The sequence below is a fragment of the Physeter macrocephalus genome, chromosome 8 (assembly GCF_002837175.3).
Source record: "Physeter macrocephalus isolate SW-GA chromosome 8, ASM283717v5, whole genome shotgun sequence".
In the NCBI taxonomy this organism is placed as follows: domain Eukaryota; kingdom Metazoa; phylum Chordata; class Mammalia; order Artiodactyla; family Physeteridae; genus Physeter; species Physeter macrocephalus.
This window is the reverse complement of record NC_041221.1, coordinates 156,123,944-156,145,302: the sequence shown is the minus strand read 5'-3', so window position 1 is coordinate 156,145,302 and position 21,359 is coordinate 156,123,944.

The following is a 21,359-nucleotide window of genomic DNA, read 5'->3' as shown; positions in this document are numbered from 1 at the left end:
CTTTTTATGGCTGAGTAATATTCCATTGTATGTATGTGCCACATCTTCTTTATCCATTCATCTGTTGATGGACACTTAGGTTGCTTCCATGTCCTGGCTATTGTAAATAGAGCTGCAGTGAACATTTTGGTACATGAGTCTTTTTGATGAATGTTTTTGTATTGCAAAATTTCTATGCTTTATTCCATCTTTTATGTTGGATGATTTTATATCTCCTTTTTAGCTGACATAATTAATGGAACATCCTAGAATAATAAAGCATAAAGAAATGACATTTTGGGTGGAGTTTCAAAAATAAGTCATAAATGTTAGAAGTGAACAACTTATAGAAAACTACTTTGGTCAGTGAAGATATTTGATAACACCTTAGATTTTTTCTTTCTTGAATTCCTTGAGATTATTTTGACTGAAAAAGAGAACTTTGAGGAAGATATACCTGTGGTTTTTGAGAAGTGCTTTTCTGATTTTTTTTTCTCTTTGCTCAGAAAAATTGGGTATGGTGTATAATTAATAGTATATTTTATCAAATCTTTCCAAAAACTTCTTGGAAATGTTGTAGCTTGGAAATCATGAGAACAGCAATTGGAAATGGTGCCCCACTACTTATATAAAATAAAACTGTCTGCCCCTAATACAGGTAGACACAGTTTTGACTATGTGAATTACTTGTAGAAATTTACAGAAGAGAAAATTAGAAGAAAATATGGATAGCTGAGAAATGTATTAAAATTTTAATTTGAACTCTTTTAAAATGAGAGCTTATATCAAGAAATACCACAGTCCTCTTTAAAATCAGCTAGTTTTTCTTGTAAATATGGCTCAGGAAAATACTAATAATTTTAGTTATTATTTGATAAAAATAATAATTAAAATATAAGCCTAATAGTAAATATTAACTTTCCATTAGGATGTTAAAACATTTTAAGAGACTTTCTTCCTCATGCTAACAACCACAGCAACAAAACTAGAGAAGCTACAAAGTCATCACTAAAAAAAGAAAACAAAAATCAAAGAACTGAGAATTCAAAACAACAGGAGCAAAAAGGTGTATGAACACAAGTTCAGAAAGTGATGAATCCCTCTAAAGAGGGAAGAGCCTGCAGTTGCTTTGATTTCTGGTAGAGAGAGAGGAGGATAAGAAATGTTTCAGAGAGAGGCATGTAGAGAAACCTGCATTTAATAAACATTTAATGGCCATTTGTGGGCTGGTTAGATAGATTAGAATACTGAGGAGCTTCAGCCACGGAGCTCCTTGCATCCTTCAACTAACTTTCTTTCTACAAGCCACCTCCTTAGTCAAAGGCTGAGGCAGAACAAGAGAGTTAAGGGAGGTCCCTGACTCCCACCCCGCCCCACCAAAACCAAAGGTGCTTTTCAAAGTGTAAGGCAGTGGCTTACTGAAGCTGAGCAGGGCTGGAGAGCTGAGAACAACCCCCTGGGATGCAGTAGGCTATCATCAAATGCCAGATAGTAGCTGCCAAAGCCTGGGAAGAGGGCAGGAAAGCTGAGATAAATCCAAGGCACTCCAAATCTTATCTGAGTGTTGCTGAAACCCCACTGAAACCCCTGCAATTTTGTTGTTTACTGAGAACGTTGCAGTGGAGCTTTAAAGGGTTAATTGTAGGGCAGCCGAGGACGATAGATTCCCAAAGGCAGAAAAACTCCCAGGAATTAACCTGGACATCAAAGAGAATTCCCCAGTGGCCCAAAGAGATGATAGCCAGACTGAAATCAGAAAGTGATTTCCCACAGTTTGCTGGCATTCAACTCCCAAGCTTTGATGAAAACATCATTCCTTACTCAAATAGCTGAAGTCAGTGGTGAAACAAATCAAACTGCAGCAAAGTCTGGATCGAGATGAAATAAATTTGAACTCAGCTCCATTATTAGAAACCTTACAGAAACAGGGGTGTACCCTTTTCTAGGCTAAATATTACTTTTTTAAATATACTAGGTACTTTTATATCCAATGTCTGAAACACAATAAAAGTTACTAGACATAAAGAAACAAGATGTAACCCATGGTGAAGAGAGGAAATACTAAATTTAAACAGATGCAGAGATGGTCTAGATTTTTGAATTTTCACACAGGGAATTTTAAAAACTATAATAAATATATTAATGGATTTAACTGAAATTATGTGCAGTGTTTATGAACAAACGGAATATATCATCAAAGAGAGGCAAACTATAAAAATAAACCAAATGAAGAAATCGATTGATAGATTTAACAGCACCCCTCGAAGCAATGGAGGAAGCAATCAATGAACTGAGAGGCGAATCTATAGAAATAATCCAAATGAAATACAAGAGGAGTACCAAAAATAAATTTGTATAATGACAGAGCTAAAAAACTGGATATTTGATTTTAAAAATGAACCTCAACTGCTTTTCTCTATATATACAAAAAATAATTTGAGTTAGATAATAGACATAAATATAAAACCAGAATAAAATCTCTGAATGAAAATTTGAGAGAATATCTTCACAATGTTGGAACAAGCATATACTCCTCAGACAGGGCAGAAAAGTATTAACCATACAAGTAAAAGTGATAAATTGTATTCATCAAAATCAAAAAGTCTGCCCATCTAAAGACACCAGTAGGAAAATGAGTAAACAAGCCACACCCTGGGAAAAATGTTTGTAATACATACACCTGGCAAAGGACTCATAGTCATATTTTTTAAAAAACTTCAGCATATAAATAATAAAAAGGCAAACAATCCAATTAAAAATGGACAGAAGTCTTGGATACTTCTAAAGAAAGATAAATAGATAGCCAATAAACTTGTTCAAGGTGCTCAAAATCATTAATCATTAGGGAAACAAAATTAAAACTACAAAAAGATACTTCACAAACCCTGGAATGGCTAATATAAATACTAAAATACCAAATTTTGACTAGAATGTGGAACAAATGAAATCCCCATGCTTAATCAGGTATCATTTAGCACAAAGTAACAGTAATAATAGCATAGTAATATGATAATACCATTCAAGTGAACAAGTGGTTTATTTGATGTGCACGCTAAGCAACTTTATTGACAGAACAAAAAAATTCAGTCATCACACACAGTGACAGGAATTTCTGCTTCTGAGTCTTGCTATGAGTCTTCCTAATTCTCCATAGTTTACTTGTAGATCAGCTTTTTCTAGCTTTCATAGCTTATCTGAGCTTCTAAAATTGCTGTTTATACATGGGTTTGTTCTGACAAGGCACAGATTCTGGCCTATACTGTTCATTGTCTTCTAGTTTAAGCCCACATCATTTAATTTCCTCGGTCTTCTAGTGTCCAGTCTGAAACAGGAGAGAGAATCTGTTGTGCTCTGCTCAGTTGTGGCCAAAGGGATAGGATTATCTCATGTAAGTAAGTGTAATACTGAGGCCCATCTATTCATATGGTAGATGGTAATTTCAAAGAAGGGATCCTGAGCTAAACAAGAAAACTTAAATGTATTTATCGCACATTTTGACCTCATAAGGTTGCTATGTGTACTCAATAGGAAAACGTACATAAGATGCAAAGTAGAGTACCTAACATATAGTAAGAAAACAATAGCTCTTTTTATTATCATAGTAATTATTTTAAAATGTAAGAGGGCATATAGCATGGTGTGAACAATTTTTAAGTTCACAATATTTACTTATTCTTTTTTTCTCTTTCATTAAAATAGGAGGATAGGGCTTCCCTGGTGGCGCAGTGGTTGAGAATCCGCCTGCCGATGCAGGGGACACGGGTTCGTGCCCCGGTCCGGGAAGATCCCACATGCCGCGGAGCGGCTGGGCCCGTGAGCCATGGCCGCTGAGCCTGCGCGTCCGGAGCCTGTGCTCCGCAATGGGAGAGGACACAACAGTGAGAGGCCCGCATACCGAAAAAAAAAAAAAAAAATAGGAGGATAACTGTACAACGCAAAGAAAATTAAATTTGATAATCACTATGTCTTTATGTCAACTTGACCTCTGTTTTTTATAGCATCATTTGAAGGGTGGACTATTTCAAAATAGAGCCATATCATTTAATCTAGATATGTCTTACTAATGTCAAGTATGTTGCATATATAATACAGCAATTAATCTAGAATAAAAGAAAGTATATGACTCTCTAGAAATATAGTTCTGATCTGTGTTACCATTGTTAAAAGATCAATGGAGGCACATTAAAAATTTTCAAGAGTTTATTTGAACACACATCAGTCAGAATCTGCCAGTGGCAAACAGAAGGTGGTTAGGAGCATTCCATCTGACAGGAGCTAGGGGAGAGGTTTTAAAGAGAAGATGCAGAAGCAAAGCAAGGAAATTATTGATTGGCTATAGCTTAAGCAGTTACCTTATTCAGGAAAGCCTAGGTAGCCATGATTTTGTGATTGGTTGTTCTTTTATTTTCTTGGATTCTAGTGCATTGACTCTGGCTTAGGTTTTGGTTTGCTTAGTAGGCTACCAAGGTATTAGAGCCACCGCAGTCTAATAGCTTCCTCCTTTAATCACTTTAACACCAGCTTCTCTTTGATTTGTATGAAACTCATTCTATGTGAATAGTGCATTCATAGCGATGGAGAAGATGGTATATAGCTGGACTGCAGAAAGTATTTTGTCTATTAGACAATAATTTTCTTGAGGGCTGGCATATTTTGATCCTTACTTTATCTCAACATTTAGTAAAATGCTGGTAGAGTGTAGGTACACATTAACTATTTGTTGTTATATAAATTGAAGACATTGCATTTTCCTTTGTCCTGCTCCACCTATTCTATATATTGGACATTTGAAGAATACCTCATGATATAGAAAGTGTGATTTTGAGAAACTTATGGTGAGTTACCTCACACTTGCCCCTATTAGTCTGTATGGATAAAAATTATTTAATGTATTTTATTCAATGTTAATGGAATAGTAAATGGGAAAAATGAGATTACAAATAGATCTTTTGACTATATACTGAATGTTCTTTTCAGAGTTATAGATAAAGATGCATGAAAATTAATTAAAATGGTTCCTATTTTCCCCAAAGGAAAAGTCTGCACTGAAATTTTAACTAACTTCCCAAGAGACCCCGTAAAGTGACATTAATTCTAAGAAAACACACGGGAATAGAAATTCTTTATTTTTGTGAATTTTTTTTATTGAAGAATAGTTGATTTACAGTGTTGTGTTAGTTTCAGGTATACAGCAAAGTGATTCAGTTATGTGTACACACACACACACATATATTCTTTTTCAGATTATTTTCCATTATAGGTTATTACAAGATATTGAATATAGTTCCCGGTGCTGTATAGTAGGTCCTTGTTGGAAGTAGAAATTCTTGATTTGAAAACTCTTATTAATATAAAATATGCTCACTAAAGGACCAACCCACTGCATGCAGCATTTTAGAAGAGCCAAATTAAACATTACTGAGCTGTAGGTTTGCTTTGATAAGTATATATTTACTATTTCTGTCATATATTTTCTGTAATTAGTATAACTGTTACGTCATTCTGCAAATAGCAGGCAAAATGTTCTTTGGAACAGTTTTCACTAAATCATTCCTCTTCTCAGAAGTATTCAGTGACACACTGTCTTAAAAAAAAAAAACAGAAAAAAACTAACAAATCATATCATCTCGTGTATTAAGCCCAACATTCAAGGTCCTTCTTCACTTACTCTATTTCTCAACCTGTCTCTTCTCACCTCTTACGATATCCTTTATTCCCACAGAGCTTATATACTTCGACCTACGTATTTTGTGAATATACTCTTCTTCCTCTATTCCGTTACATGCTCACTCTTTAACACCTGCTGAAATCTTTCCCAATTTGGCATGAATTTCTTGATTAACCTTTGCAGCAGCCTTCATTGTTTCTACAGCTTAGAATTCTACTCCCTTCTTGGAAAACCTATAATCTGATTGCCAGTGTGGAATTGGGCTCTTTCATATTCTGAATCAATTTATTTCTAGTTAATCTGATAACACTAAATGTGGTGATTGGGAGTGATACTTAGTCTGAGACCTGAATGATAAAAAAGTATCAGTTCCACAGAGAACTGAAAAGATCATTCCATGCAGAGAAAAAGACCAGGGCAAAGCCTTTGAGGCAGGAATGGACTGCATTTTTGAGCACTGAAAGAAGACATAGTAGGTGAAGTATAGTGAATGACTAAGGAATGGTGGGAGATGGAGTTGAAGTTTGCAGGTGAGATACTAATAGAACCTTAAATGCATGTTAAATGTTTGAATTTTATGTTATGGGGGAAGCTATTGGAAGATTTTAACTAGAAAACTTATATGATCAGACGTATATGAAAAATATCAATTTGATATTGAGGGGAGAATGTGCTAAAGTGTATTATGGTGTAAGCCTACCCTCCGGCCGTGGGCAAGCCCTCTCCTGCAATCTTCAGCTGTCAAATGAGGATAACAGCTTCACCAAGTAAGAAGTAAATATGGTCTTTTATGAGAAATGTTTAGGCAAGAATGTGATGAAAAAGTAATGATATTAGAAAAGATCTTGGAATTTATAGAAAAAAATCTAAGGTACTGGAAAGAACCTATCTTGTCTAGTCAAGATACCAATAGAGTGAAGATTAACAGGAGTAAGTTATTCAGAATAACAGAAGGAACAAAGGAGCAAAATATTTTCTTCTGAGCAAAATTCCTAACCTATGGGTTTCCCTTGTGCTTGTTATACATTTATGCCAGTGCCCTGGTGACCTTGTACAGCACAGGCCACCTAGGTAAGATTCAATCACAAATGACATTAGCCTTATCAGAATGCCCTGTGAGTCTTACGAAACAGGGAGAGATAAGCAGTGTTGTGAGGAGCTAATTCAAGGCAATTTCTCACTTACTTCCGTATCTTGAGAGAAGCTTTCCCAGGGCAGTTTCTCATCTGTCTCCCTAATTCTTATAGGACAAGGGGCTTTCTGCCTTGTCCCCTCTTAGGGTATAGCTGCTGCTGATAAAACGGCTTTGTTCCTGTGTGGAACTGGTCCCTCAGAAACAGCCTGGTTCCTAACTCGTTTGCATGTCACCTTGTCCCTTTTGCTTTAATGTCATCCTGTGACATGGGGAGCTGACATCATTGCTGATCTTGTTTTCACTGTCTGTGTAAGTCATAAACTATGTGAATCTATCTGGGCTTACATTTTCTTTACTAGTCACATCTGTCAGCCTTCTTGACAAATTAGGCTCCCAATCTTGGGCTGGTAAGGGCACGATGCTCTTTTGGACGAATGACAACTGGAGTCCTGTGGACTGGCTGGTTAAGTGTGGTAGCCTGGTAGTAGGAGTGGACATGGTTGCTGAAGTGTTCAGTAACAACAGAGACAACTAGTTTTGGATCATCATCCTTGAGATGACTGATGGATTGCCTTCATGGTTAGAATCAGGTAAAAAGCAGCAGGATCATGTGAAGCTAAAGAGAGTGTACGGTGGTTGTCAGTCACCATCTGCACCACTGGCAAGTGGAGGTCACTTTCCTCCAACTCGTAGTTGTGTCAAAAGATGAAATATTTGGGACTTCCCTGGCAGTCCAGTGGTTAAGACTCTGCGCTTCCATTGCAGGGGGCACAGGTTTGATCCCTGGTCTGGGAACTAAGATCCCGCAAGCCGTGTGGCTCGGCCAAAAAAATTTTTTTTAAAAAGATGAAATGTTTGCTGGTGATCAAGGGCAATTGGTTACTCACAGAAGGAGAGGAATTAGAGCTCTATCTGGGTAAAAGCCTAATGAGATAATAGAAATTGTGACTTATCTGGTTAGCATGTGAGGGAGCTATACAAGGGCTGCTGGATAAGAAGGAATGGAATTCATTTAGGTGGTTAACAATCAACCCTGTGCTCCAAGCCACCCTGGCCACAGTTGCCTTGCTTGATGACATGGGCCCAGGGGAAAGAACATGTAAAGAGTGATCAGGACTTACTGCAATGGGTCTTTACATCCATATGAAACAGTGGCCTGGCCAGGATGAGTTTTTAATCTTCGGAAAAGTACCCGTGGAAGACTTAGGGGAAGCTATACCTTCTCTTAGAGTCACTGTAACCCCAACCTGGATTAGTAATGGAGATAATGAGCACCCAGGTGCAAAATAGTCACCTGGGCCAGACAGATCAGTTTCTGCAATCAGCACCACCATGCTATTGGGGAAAATGAACTGTCCTATTGTGTCCTGGGAATAAGCTCTAGAAAACTGTTCAGCTACTAGGAAATAAGCTACTGGGAAAGCTTGGACAAGAAAAGTGACCTGCAGGCTATGGGAGAGAAAAGGAAACTAATTAAAAGTCCAACCGGTAGGGCCATGTGAATCTAGCTATTAGATCAATCCCTAAGAAGATAAATGATTTGCCCCCAGATGATATTACCCTTCACTTTCAGGCCATGAGAGGGACACACAACTTGAAGATCTGGGTACTAGCAGAGGAGAATCCCTATTTAGTTGTGCCATGTGCTATGTATAAATAAGAGGTGAGCTAGGAGGATCTCAACCCCCTTGCTGAGGTCTGTGCTGTTTGGACTGGTATTGACACAATAACTTTGATGCTACCTCTCTACCTAGATTTTACCCTCTTCAAGAACAAACAGGATTAGGGTAGGGACTAAGGTTACCTAAAGAGGACTGGAGGTCTGATTCACTGGTCAAGATGTGTTGAGAATTTTACAGCAACCAAGGTTGCCAAAACTTTTCACCCTCTAGTTCTGGGAAGCACCCATGGATGTGATTTTTTTTTTAAATTACCTTAAATGGGTTTGGAAAAATTCTCAGATTTAGCCATATACTGACTAAATATCTGGGTGAATCCTTTGGGGCCAGTGTACAATTAGTAACTGCTAATACTGAATATGTTGTGGGATTTAGACGTGTTAAAGATGTTCTCATGAAAACTGTTCTCATTGGGGAAATACCATGATTAGAACAGTGGCAGTAGGAAGATTGCCTAGCTGGGAGCCCATCAGTCTTCCTCTGCTTAGTCATGTCTTACTGTGAAGCAGAGTAGGATACTAGAGGGGCAAAGGGTAGGAGGATTTCATGGCACTGATCAAGGTGGTAGTGGAGACAGAGTTGCTTAAAGAAATATCATCAGCTTGTAAGAGCCTTGTGTGGCCAGTGAAAAAATTCCGTAGTACATGCTGCCTCTCTGTGGACTACTGCGAAGTCTATGTGGCAGTAGTCCCTCTTGTCCTTGCAATTCCAGACATAACCATCTGAGTCCATTGCACTGATTGAAGGTGTTAGTATACGGTGGAACACATTGCTAATGCCCTCTTAAGCACCCCAGTACTTACAGATGATCAAAACCAATTTGGTTTTTCATGGCTTGTGTCACAACATAATTTTACTGTGCTGCTTTAAGGCTATCTAAACTCCCCCATGATTTGTCTCTAGTAGTTAGGCAGAGACTTAGAAAAACTAGGATACTACTACTACTGCTGGTACCATCATATTGATGACATTATTCTGATTGGAAAGACAGGTTGCCTTAGATAAGATGTTTCAATATCTGAGTAACTAAGGCTGGAAGACTAACCCTGGCAAATTAGAGGCTGGTCACCCTTACAAAGTTCCTAGGAAACATATGGACTAATATAGTCAGAGGACAATCCCGGAACCAGTTAAAAAAGACCTGTTGGCCTCAAAAATTCGCAGACAAAAAGAAGGCACAGCATCTAATAGGCCTATTCGGGTATTGGAGTTATTTTATACGTCACATGAAGATACTGCTCAGCCAGTTACATAAGAATACCAGAATGACAGCCGCTTCCGAGAGAGGCTGTGGCCAACACCAGGCCCTAGGATCTATCCACCAAGCTGTACAGACTCTGTTGAGCCTTTAAGATATAAATGTCCGTGACTGATAATTATGTGGATTGCAGCTTATGGCAGAAAGTTTTTCCCACTATAAGGCAACGATGCCCCCTGGGTTTTTGGACACAGTAGTTCCTCTGTGCCTGGTATACCTCATTGGGTGGCAATTATTGATTTGTTATTGGATGTTGCTGGACACTGGGAGACTAACTAAGCAACAGCAGATTGATACCTTGATATCCTGTCCTGGGATGGGTCCACATGAAAGCACCAACAAAAAGGGTATTGACCAGTAAGCATGTTTTTTAAATGGAAATAGTATATCCAGGAAAGAGGTAAACCAAGGATTAAACGAAGCTACATTAGAAAGTGCCTAGTCACCCCCAGATGGGACCATCTCAAATGTGGCGTCTATATACTGGTCCTTTTATTCTCTGTGCATCCTCCTCCACTTCTGTGACTCTCCTGTATCCCTCCCTACCTAGGAATTTGGAGGTATCCTTCCTGGCCTGCCTTTCCTGGCAGCCAGTGCCTACAGCCCCCATTGAAGTAAATCTCTCCTCTGTCCTATTATCTCAGGGTCCTATTCTTTGTTAATTGGTGTGTTTGCTTAATTCACGTCAATTTTCATGGTAATGGGTGTTAAGAAGTCTAAAGTATTACCCCATCTTTCAACTTTGTGCCTCATTAGAGCTTTTAGGACAAAAGTAGTTACTAACGTGGTAAATGTTAGACCTAGTGACAAAATAGTAAAGGGAAATTGTTCCCCTCCCACAGAGGGATGGTATCTTTCTCTGTCGCATGCATGTTTGCCATGATACAGCTGGATATGTAGTGATAGAGAGGAAAATGCAGAGAAAGGCAACACCATCAGAGCCCGGGAAATGCATGGTGCTGGGCTCCACCCCACTGCTCCTGAGCCAGAGCACCCTGGTACAGAGGCATCTCACCCTGCCGCTCTGTTTTAAGGAACACTTCAGGGGATTCTGATGCTTTTTCAAGGTTGAGAATCACTGGAGTAAATTCATAGACTGATTTGGACAAGGTGTTTCTAACTATTGATAATTTGTTTTTATTTTGGGTTGCTTTTGACTGTAGTCAAGGACAATTTGTCCAGCAAATAGAGGAGAAATTCCAGGAAGAAATGCAGGTTTTAAGGCTCAGAATTTTCCACAGTGCTGTGACTTGCCCCGCCTAAAAAAATCTTCATAGTTTGTTCTTCTTGTTTTAAATAGGAGTGTTGTGTTCACTTTGAGAGTCAGCTGGGTGGCCTCAGAAGCCTGGTGTCTGGCATGGACTCCATCAGGTACCTGCCGTGGGATATTAGTTGCTTCTCATCTCCATCTCCCATTCTCTCTCTCTCCCACATCCCCTTTCAACACTAACCTATTCTAAAATATCTTTTTTTTTTTTTTTTTTCCCGTGGTATGCGGGCCTCCCTCTGCTGCGGCCTCTCCCATTGCAGAGCACAGGCTCCGGACGCGCAGGCCCAGCGGCCATGGCTCACGGGCCCAGCCGCTCCGCGGCACGTGGGATCCTCCCAGACCGGGGCGCGAACCCGGTTCCCCTGCATCGGCAGGCGGACGCGCAACCACTGCGCCACCAGGGAAGCCCTAAAATATCTTTAAGGTAGCAGTTATATGACTTGAGTTCGTACCAAGCATCTGTGTGTCCCCACTTATATATACAATGGAAGGGTTAATATTTATTTCACCTCTCGCACAGGTTTTTCAGGAAGCTGAAATAAAATCACATATGTAAGGTTATTTATAAACTGTGAAGTGCTTTGCAGTCATAAGATAGGAATAGTAATAGTATGATTCTCAGCCAGACTTTTTTTAACTACCAGAAAGCACAATTCTTGCTTGGTCAATTGTGTAAATTTTGTAAGGAGACTTGATTAAAATAATAGTTTCTACTGTGAATGTTTTCATATTGAGAGAGAGAGAAAGAGGGAAGAAAGGAAGGAAAGAGGAAGAGGGAGGGGGGAATAACATATTGAAAAAAAAAAAAAAAGAAGGCATTTATTTTCTTATTTAAATAACCTATTTAGTTTCCCCTGTGGCTGTGAGAATAGGAGCTAAAGCCTTCACAAGTATTTAACCTGGAAAGGGGTCTCTGGTTTCCATCTCTTCCTAGGTACAACATTAATTTCCTCTGAGATAGTCAAAAAAAAACACCAGTTGGGAAAGGCAAGGATGAACAAATAAAGGACTGAAAAACAATCTCATATTTTGGGGATTGCATGATTGTTAGTGAAACCATGCAATAAAATGGAAACTGGCCTCTGTGGACTCTTAAATTCATCTTAGTACTCACCAGGGTAGGGCCTTTGTACAGGCGTACTTGGCTGTTGGGTCAAATATTTCAGCACTATTAACTGAGTCAGAATATAACTGATCCTGGCCCTGGCAAGCGGAGGGGTGAGGGACAGTTAGTTACTGCCAGAGCCAAAACTGTGATTCTGACTCCCCCTCGGCCCCCAGAATTGAGCCCATCTGTGATCATTTCAAAAATATGTCATCTAATTCTTTGATACTCCTCCCTTGAATTGGTCTTGACTTAGCGTTTACTTCTAAAAATATAGAATAAAGTGGAATTAATGGTATAAGCCTCTGAGATAAGCCATAAAAGCACTGGGACTTCTCTCTCTCTTTGGATCACTTTCTCCGGGGGAAGCAAGCAGCTATGTTCTAAGCAGCCCTGAGAAAAGCCCACATGACAGGGAACTAAAACCTCTGGAAAATAGCTGGTGATAACTGGTTGCTTGCCAACAACCAGTTGAGCCACGAGATTTTAAAAATTTATTATTTTAAGCTACTAATTTTGGGAATATTGGTTACACAGCAATAGATAGCTGATACAGTATATCTTGATACAACTAAATGATTGTTTAGGTCTTTTGCTTTTAATTGATCCCCAGATGACTGTAGAGGTATTTCATGTAGGGAATAGGGTTGGACACTTGATCATATTCAATTCAAGGGCTTTTTCTACAAAGTGTTTCTACGAAAACATTTGAATCTGCAATACTAGCTTTTTATTAACTGAGACTTTAAGACGTTATTCTTTTCGAGCAGTTTTAGGTTCACAGCCAAATTGAGAGGAAGGTACAGAGATTTCCCGTATCCCCCCTGCCCCCCATACATGCATAGCCTCCCCCATTATCAGTACCCCCACCAGACTGGTACATTTATTACAATTGCTGAACCTGCATTGGCACATCATAATCACCCAAAGTCCATAGTTTAGTGTTCACTCTTGGTGTTGTACAGTCTATGAGTTTGGACAAATGTACAAAGACATGTGTCTGTTATTACAGGATTATCCTAAGTAGTTTCAGTGCCTTAAAGATCCTCTGTGCTCTGCCTTTTTATCCTTCCCATAGACCACAACCCTTTTTTACTAGCTCCACTGATATTTTCACTAACTCTGTAGTTTGGTATTTTCCAGAATATCTTATAGTTGGAATCATGCAGTATAGCACTTTCCAATTAGCTTCTTTTACTTGCTAATAATATGCATTTAAGGTTCCTCCATGTCTTTTCTTAGTTTAATAACTCATTTCTTTTTAGCACTGAATAATACTCCATTATCTGTATATACCGCATTTTATTTTTCCATTCACGTACTGAAGGACATTTTGGTTGCTTCCAAGTTTTGGCAATTATCAATACAAATAAAGCTGCTATAAACATCCATATGCAGGTTTTCATGTGGATATAACTTTTAAATGCCTTTGACTTTTCACTACTGTAATATTTCGATACCAAAGAATATGATTACTAGATCATGTAGTAAGAGTATGTTTAGTTTTGTAAGAAACTACCATACTGTCTTCCAAGGTAGCTGTACCATCTTGCATTTCCACCTGTGATGAATGAGAGCTCCTGTTGCTCTACCTCCTGGTCAGCTTTTGGTGTTGTCAGGATTCTAGATTTTGGCCACACTAATAAGTATGTAGTGGTATCACATTGTTGTTTTAATTTTCATTTCCGTGATGACATATGATGTGGAGTATCTTTTCATGTGCTTATTTGGCATCTGTGAATCTTCTCTGGTGAGGTGTCTGTTAAGGTTTTTTTCCCATTTTATAATTGGTTGTTATCTTCTTATTGTTGAGTTTTAAGTGCTCTTTGTATACTTTGGCTAACAGACCTTTATGATGTGTCTTTTGTCAATATTTTTTCTCAGTCTGTGGCTTGTCTTTCCATTTTCTTGAAAACTAAGACTTTAAAAAAAAAAAAGAAAGAATCTCTTGACTCATGTGTCATAGCCAAAACTTGGCCCTGGGAGCTCATCCCTACCTTGCTACAGCAAAGATTTTTCTGAGCACTTATTATGTAGTGGGCATGGTGTAAGCGCTCAGGATTAGACTGAACAATACAGCTACCCTCCTCCATTCAGCATTGGTCATCAGGTCTGATTTTCCTTTACCTGATCACTGAATTCCTAGAATTTTCAAAACTATTTTGGCATAAAATTTGTATCACATCCCTTTCCCATTTCCTTTACCCTCCCATTATTGGAAAATAGTCTGCAGGAGAGGAGAGAGGTCATATTTGTGTTAGTTAGGGAATATGGGCATCAGATAATGAGGGAAATTACAAAATTGCTTTCTTGTAAGAATGTTTATTTTTTTCTGGATACAGATGAAATAACACTTATTTGCTTATTTTATTACAAAAGCAATACATATTCCTCTTGAAAAACACAATAAGTACAAAATCAAATATTACATATAATCACACCAAAGATGGTAATAATTACAAGTTTTTTTCTAACCACTGTCCCTCTGTGTATCTTTCCTTCTCAATGTGTGTGTCTGTGTCATGTATGTGTATGCATAGGTGTAGATTAAATATTCTGGTGAATCCTTGTATTGACATAGTGCTTTATGTTTTAAATATTGTTTTAAATCATCTCTAATTGCTCAGTAAATAGCTGTTGGACTGTGAAGCCTTTGGAGGCAAAGAGTGCGTCTTACACATTTTCTATGTCTATGTCTGTCTATCAGGGCACCTAATGTGTATATGGATCTAATAATTGTTGCAAGTATTATTCCCATTTTATATAAAGTAAAATGATTCAAGGAGAAAGCAAAGGACATATTCAAGTCATACTGTTAGCTCTCAGTAGATTCTGGAGCAAGAGCTACTGTAACTGCAGTAAAGCTTCCTCTTTTCTTTGAAGGCACATGACTGCCTCTGGGAAGGTAAGCTGCTCTCTTGGGAAATGGATTAGTGGAGAGAATGACCAGACCTTGGAGACCAGAGTGCAGTTGCCTTTTGAGCCTGGCTTTCCCTTTAGTTTTGAAAACCACAATGTTTTACCCACAGCTGATCAAAGACCAGGTCCTTCCAGAAGTGAAAGATGTTGGGAGAAAGACCACACCATCAGAGCCTGCTAAAAGTGTGGCTTCTGTAAAACTATACTGCTTTTCCTTTCCAAAGTGCTGCCCGCAGACAGTATGGAGTGGAACAATTTTGAATTTTAAATGTTTCCTTCACATAAAGCTATTTCAGAAATCGTCTCAATGCTGCTTTCTCATTCATTCACACCAGACAGAAATTCTGTCAGAACTTGTCACTTTTATTTAAGGAAGGCCCTGACATAGAGCAGCTTTATTCTAATCATGCTCACATTCGATGTGACAGTTGCAGGATATCTTGTGTGTTCACCGTACATGCTCAGATAGATAATTTATCACTAAACATTTCTCTTTTGGCAACTCTGATAGAGTCTCACCTTCCTTTAGCCCAATTTCTGGGGAGTAAAAAAGCCTATATTAAAAATATCATAGTTTTCATGTTCTCTGTAGATAGTGTGAGACAACATATTATAGAAACAAACACAATTTATTTGTTGCAGGTGCGGGAGCAGGGGGGGCAGTGGGGTGCCAATGGAAACTAGTAGAAAAGATGTAGTGCTCACAAAGAATTGGATCCTGAACTTTCTGATTTTCTCTTTGAATCCTATTTTCCCAAAGGAATAAATTACGTTCCAACGAAACCAGTTGGTTTCGTTGGAGTTTATAAAACATTAAAATGCAATTTTAAATGTTATATTAATACGTAAACTGAATCTTCTAGTCATATCTAGCCTTAAAAAGACTCAAGGTCAGAGGTGGACATTACTGAATAATCTGCTTCAGTTGGTGCTGCATTAAAAACACTATCACAGTAATAGTATTAGTATTTCTCATTTCTTGAATGTGTAGTATGGCTCAAGCATTCTATTTGCTTTACGTACATTATTTCATTTAATCTTTGCATCCACTCTATAAGGCATTATTATCTCTATCTTGCAGAAAAGGAGAATGAGCCTCAGAGCAGACAAGTGTCTCATTCAAGGTCATTCTTTAAAAAGGTCATTTCAGGGAGATGGTCATCTATGAATTTTCTATGTAGACAATTAGGTAATTCCATAAGTATATTTTGAGAGGTGGGACACAAATTTGTGCCTCGTTATGGGCTAGAGGAGTGATTGGGGAAAATAATCCAAATGCACTTCCACTAGCAGCCTTTCACAAAGTGTCAATCAGCAACACACTTCAATAGATAAGGAAACTGGGCTTCCCTGGTGGCGCAGTGGTTGAGAGTCCGCCTGCTGATGCAGGGGACACGGGTTCGTGCCCCGGTCCGGGAAGATCCCACATGCCGCGGAGCGGCTGGGCCTGTGAGCCGTGGCCGCTGAGCCTGCGCGTCCGGAGCCTGTGCTCCGCAGCGGGAGAGGCCACAACAGTGAAAGGCCCGCGTACGGCAAAAAAAAAAAAAAAAAAAGATAAGGAAACTAAAATGAGTGATTCCCCATGTATTGCAACCCCTACTTTGCACATGTTGGTGCATGTGTGTTATCACTCTCAACATCCAAACCAAATTTGGGGTGGGGGTCCATCCTGTCTCTGAGGGAATAACCAGATCATCTTGTATGTTTTTTATTATAAAATGGGGATAATAACATCTCTTTTGAAAAGTTATCAAGAAGGGAAATAGGAGTCTAATGCATTGTCTGAAAGTTCTACTTCTTACTGCAAAGTGACATGGGCACATGCAAGATCCCTGGGGTGCCAGCTGATACTTTCATAAAAATAAATTATAAAGAAATTGGCAAAGGAAATTGAATACTTAAAAAACATTAACATGAGAAAATTAGCAGCACATAGCAGGACTCAACAATTACAGACTATTACTATTTCTATGTTAATGCCATAGAATAGAAAAGTAGTAAGAATAATAGTCAAGCTCCCAAATTATGTCTGCATATAAATCATTGATAAAGATTTAACATAAAACTTATTTTCAAACTCTAGTAGTTGATATAGACCTTTCATAAAGCGGAAATGAAATGATTCCAATGATTAAGAATCTACATGAAGCTTTCGTGATAAGAAAACCACTAGAGTGAACTGAAGGAAAAATAACAGAACCAGAATTCCCACAGCTGGAAAACTCAATTCCTATATCTCTCTTATATCTCTTTCTTCACACCCTTGGGAAAATTGTCACAAGCATCTAAATTAAACAATGTCTTTTAATAGTTACCTCTTTGGAAGTAACGTATTAATGGTGTAAGACATATTAATGGTGCATGATAGCTGAGTGAGGAAATTCACATCAATCCATTTAAAGAGTAGGCAATGTAAATTGTGATTTTACAAGGAGTTGTTTGGTAATGTTTACAGATTTCACCCAATGGATTATCCTGTTGTTGTATAGTTTATAATGCCAGGTAACATATTTTATGCTATATAGCTTTAAAAAGGTAGCAGATAGCCAAGAAAGCAGGTAAACTGTCTTAAGAATTGTAATAACCTTATTTTTATTTCTCTTATTCAGTTAATATGCTCTGGTTTATTTGTGACAGATGTATACAAAATCATTGAATATATGGTTAACTAAAAACCAAGAACGTTGATTGCACACATCAAAAAGTACCTTGCTTTCCCAAACTCTCCTTCTCTGAAATTGCTTTTCTCAATGGAATTACCTTTAATCAATTTGAGGACTTGAATCTTTGGTGTGGCAGTAGTTGGACTGAATGAATGCAATTGTCTTCAAGAAAAGCTAACCCTTGGTGCCATACTTGCAAAATTGAAGGATAGGCCTCTGAATTACGTGGTTTCTTGGAGGTGGTATGCAAAATCCCAAAGTAATCAATCTGTATCTTCTGGAAGTGTCAATTCCACTCAAATAGTTTTGGAAATATTAATAAATAAAAGAGCCACAAGGAGATACACTCACCAGAATGACTAAAGTTAAAAGAAAATGACACCAATGGATGTTTCAGTGATGTGGAACAACTGAACCATTGTTGATGGACTGGTAAATATTGCAGTATATTTGGAAAATGTTCTGGTGATTTCTTATAAAATTAAACAGATATCTACCCTATGAACTAGCAATTTCATTATTAGATATTTACCCAAGATAAATGAAAGTATATACCCAAAAGTTACTTGAAAAACAACGTTCATGTTAGCTTTATTTGTAAAGCCTTAAACTAGAAAAAAAATATTAATTTTCCATCAGAGAAGAATGAATAAAGACATTTTACTATATTTGTAGAAGAGGATAGTACTCAGAAATATAAACAACTCTAATGTATGCAATAGCATGGATGAATCTTAAAAACATTATCCACAAGAAAGAAGTCTTACTCAAAAGAATACATATAGTATGCTTCCATTTATATGACATTCTAGAACAAGTGAAAGTCAACTAAGGTGGAAAGGTTACAATAGTGATTGCCTCTTTGGAGATGACAGATGGAATTTCCTGGGAAGGGATATGAGGGAACTCTCTGTGGGTAATGATAATGTCATATCTCTTTGCACTACATAGGCATAGTCATTTGTCAACAGTCACATAATGGTACACTTGGATTTGTGCATTTCACTGTATAGAAATTTTACTCTTAAAAAGGAGAATGGGTTAAGAAAGTGGCGGATAGATGGATAATATATGAAAAAACAAATATATCAAAATATGTACATATTTACACTGTTACATTAACACAGTAAGATAATTGGTCTTTCTAGCATTAGTTAAAAAAAAGAAAACCTGGGTCATATGTAAATGCTTATTTACAGTTTGATTTTAATGTTGTAACACTGCAAATACTAGATTTTTATGTCCCTTGTATATGAGAATATAACTATTCCTCAGTTGTATAAACCCATTAAATTCTGGTTCTGGCACAATTCTAGCTACAAACATCTTAAAATCCTGGATAGCATAAATCACATTATTTTGCAGGCAAGGTTGGACTTACACAAGGAGAGGAAAATCCATAGGTGTCAGACATGAAGTGTACACAACACCCAAGTAGCAAGAGGGGAGTAAAGACTATGGTTATCCATCGTTTTAATCTAGGGATTTAGGATTTAACAATGACCCAGGAACAAGAGACAAGTCTTTGGTCTGAATGGGAACTAAGACCCCTGTTTAAAGCCATGTCACATGATGGATTATTCTTCCTACCTGCTTGGGACCCTGTACAGAAAATGTGTGCAATCTGAATGATCTTAGATAATTTTCCCCCCTGAGTCTCAGTTTTCTTATTTGCAAAATGTGTATTGTAGTTATTAGTTGTTGGGCAGTTTTTATCAAAAGAGGAATCTACTATATTGGAGGATTGAAACACACTGGGTTTGATAGGTAGTCATGGAATAATAAATCAGTACACTCAAGAAAGCTTAGGAAGAGAAACAAATAAAATAAGAGAAGGCTAAATAATATTTGAACCCTTATAACCACAAGAGTGAGGTAAAACAGAGTGCAAACAAAAAGCTGGTTCTTTTGAGTGGCTGACATTTTATAAGCATCCAATCAAAATTGGTGGTGCCATAGCACCTGCCTCTGTGAGTTTTTTGTTCTCAGATATTTTAATCTCCTATTTTATGCCTCTTGAATTTCCTATCAGTTTCTAAAATTATCTTGTTCGTTTATTTATCATTATTTGTTTTCCCTATCCTACCATGCCTGCTAAAACCTGTCAATGAAAGATGAAGGTCCAAAGTCGTTATGGCCTCAAGACCCTTCCTCATCTCACCAGTGGTTGTCTTCCTTCCCTGCTCACTCCCTCCAGCCGCACTGCTCCTAGACTAGCCTCAGTCAGGAATTGTGCTCTTTGTTCCCTCTGCTTAAAATACTCTTTCTATGAATATATTGCAAGACTCCCACTCCTGCTCGATTCAGGTTTCTACTCAAATGCCACTCATCAAACAGGACATTCTGACCACACCAGCTCATGTAATATCTCCCTTACCTTTCAGTACAGTTTTCCAAATTAATACAGCCAATGCATTTGCAAGTGTTCTATTAATCTATGAGAGGAGAAAACTTAACCTTTTTTGTTTTCACTTGATAATAACTAATTAACTATGTAGTTCTGGCTCTGGGTATGATTATGGAAACTGATATATGCACATCTAACCATATAGATTGTTCCTATTTTTCTGATAATAAAAGACAAATGCTTGTTGTCTAATATTAAAACCATACATACAGGTAGAAAGAATAAAGTGAAAATTCCCCTTCTAACTGTTCTTCCTCCCTTCCACCTACCCACCTGCCCTCCCTTCTTCCTCTCTTCCTCTCTCCCACATGCCCTTCCTCTCTTTCTTCCTCATACCCTAAACATGACATGTGCCGAGATCAACAGTCTCAAGAATTTAGTGTAAACCCTTCCATATTTTTAAAATATGTATTTATGATGCAATGTATCTGTGTATATATGGGCACATATGTGTACACCTTTTTTACATATGGAATATAAGTGCAAAGTGCAACTTTGTGACTTTTATATGTATCTATCTATAAATAGATAGATAGATATAATTTTACAGTGTGCTTTTTCCACTTAGCAATATATTATGGATTTTTTTATATCAATGAGCTTAGATCCACATCTTTATTTTAGCTGCTGCATAGTAACACATTACATGGAAGTATGATGCTTATAATAATCAGTCTCTTCTTAATGGCTGCTTTCAAGTTTATATTATTAACATAAATGCAGCAATGCATACATTATATATTTATATATCCTTTATAAATTTGTGTGGACATTTAAGTTATGCTGTGGTAGACCAATAAATAGATGGATCAGATAGAGATTCTGAAAATATATATGTATTGTGTAGCAGTGGTAGCACATATTTTAATGTGGGAAGTAATTGGTTAGTGAATAATTTTTGTTGGATTAAGTAGTTAAGCATATGAATTAATTTAAATCCTTTAAATCATATAAAAATAAATTCTAATATGAATAAATAATTTAAAAATAATTAAAAGTACAGAACTATTACAATAAAATATATAAATATAGTTTTTATCCACTGTTTAGGGAAGGCTTTCTGAAGAAAAAGTACACAAACCTAACTGCAGTGAATTAAAAACTTCTGTATGCGATAGACAGCATAAAGTTTAAAAAACAGTGGGCAGGGCTTCCCTGGTGGCGCAGTGGTTGACAGTCCGCCTGCCGATGCAGGGGACACGGGTTCGTGCCCCGGTCCGGGAAGATCCCACATGCCGCGGAGCGGCTGGGCCCGTGAGCCATGGCCGCTGAGCCT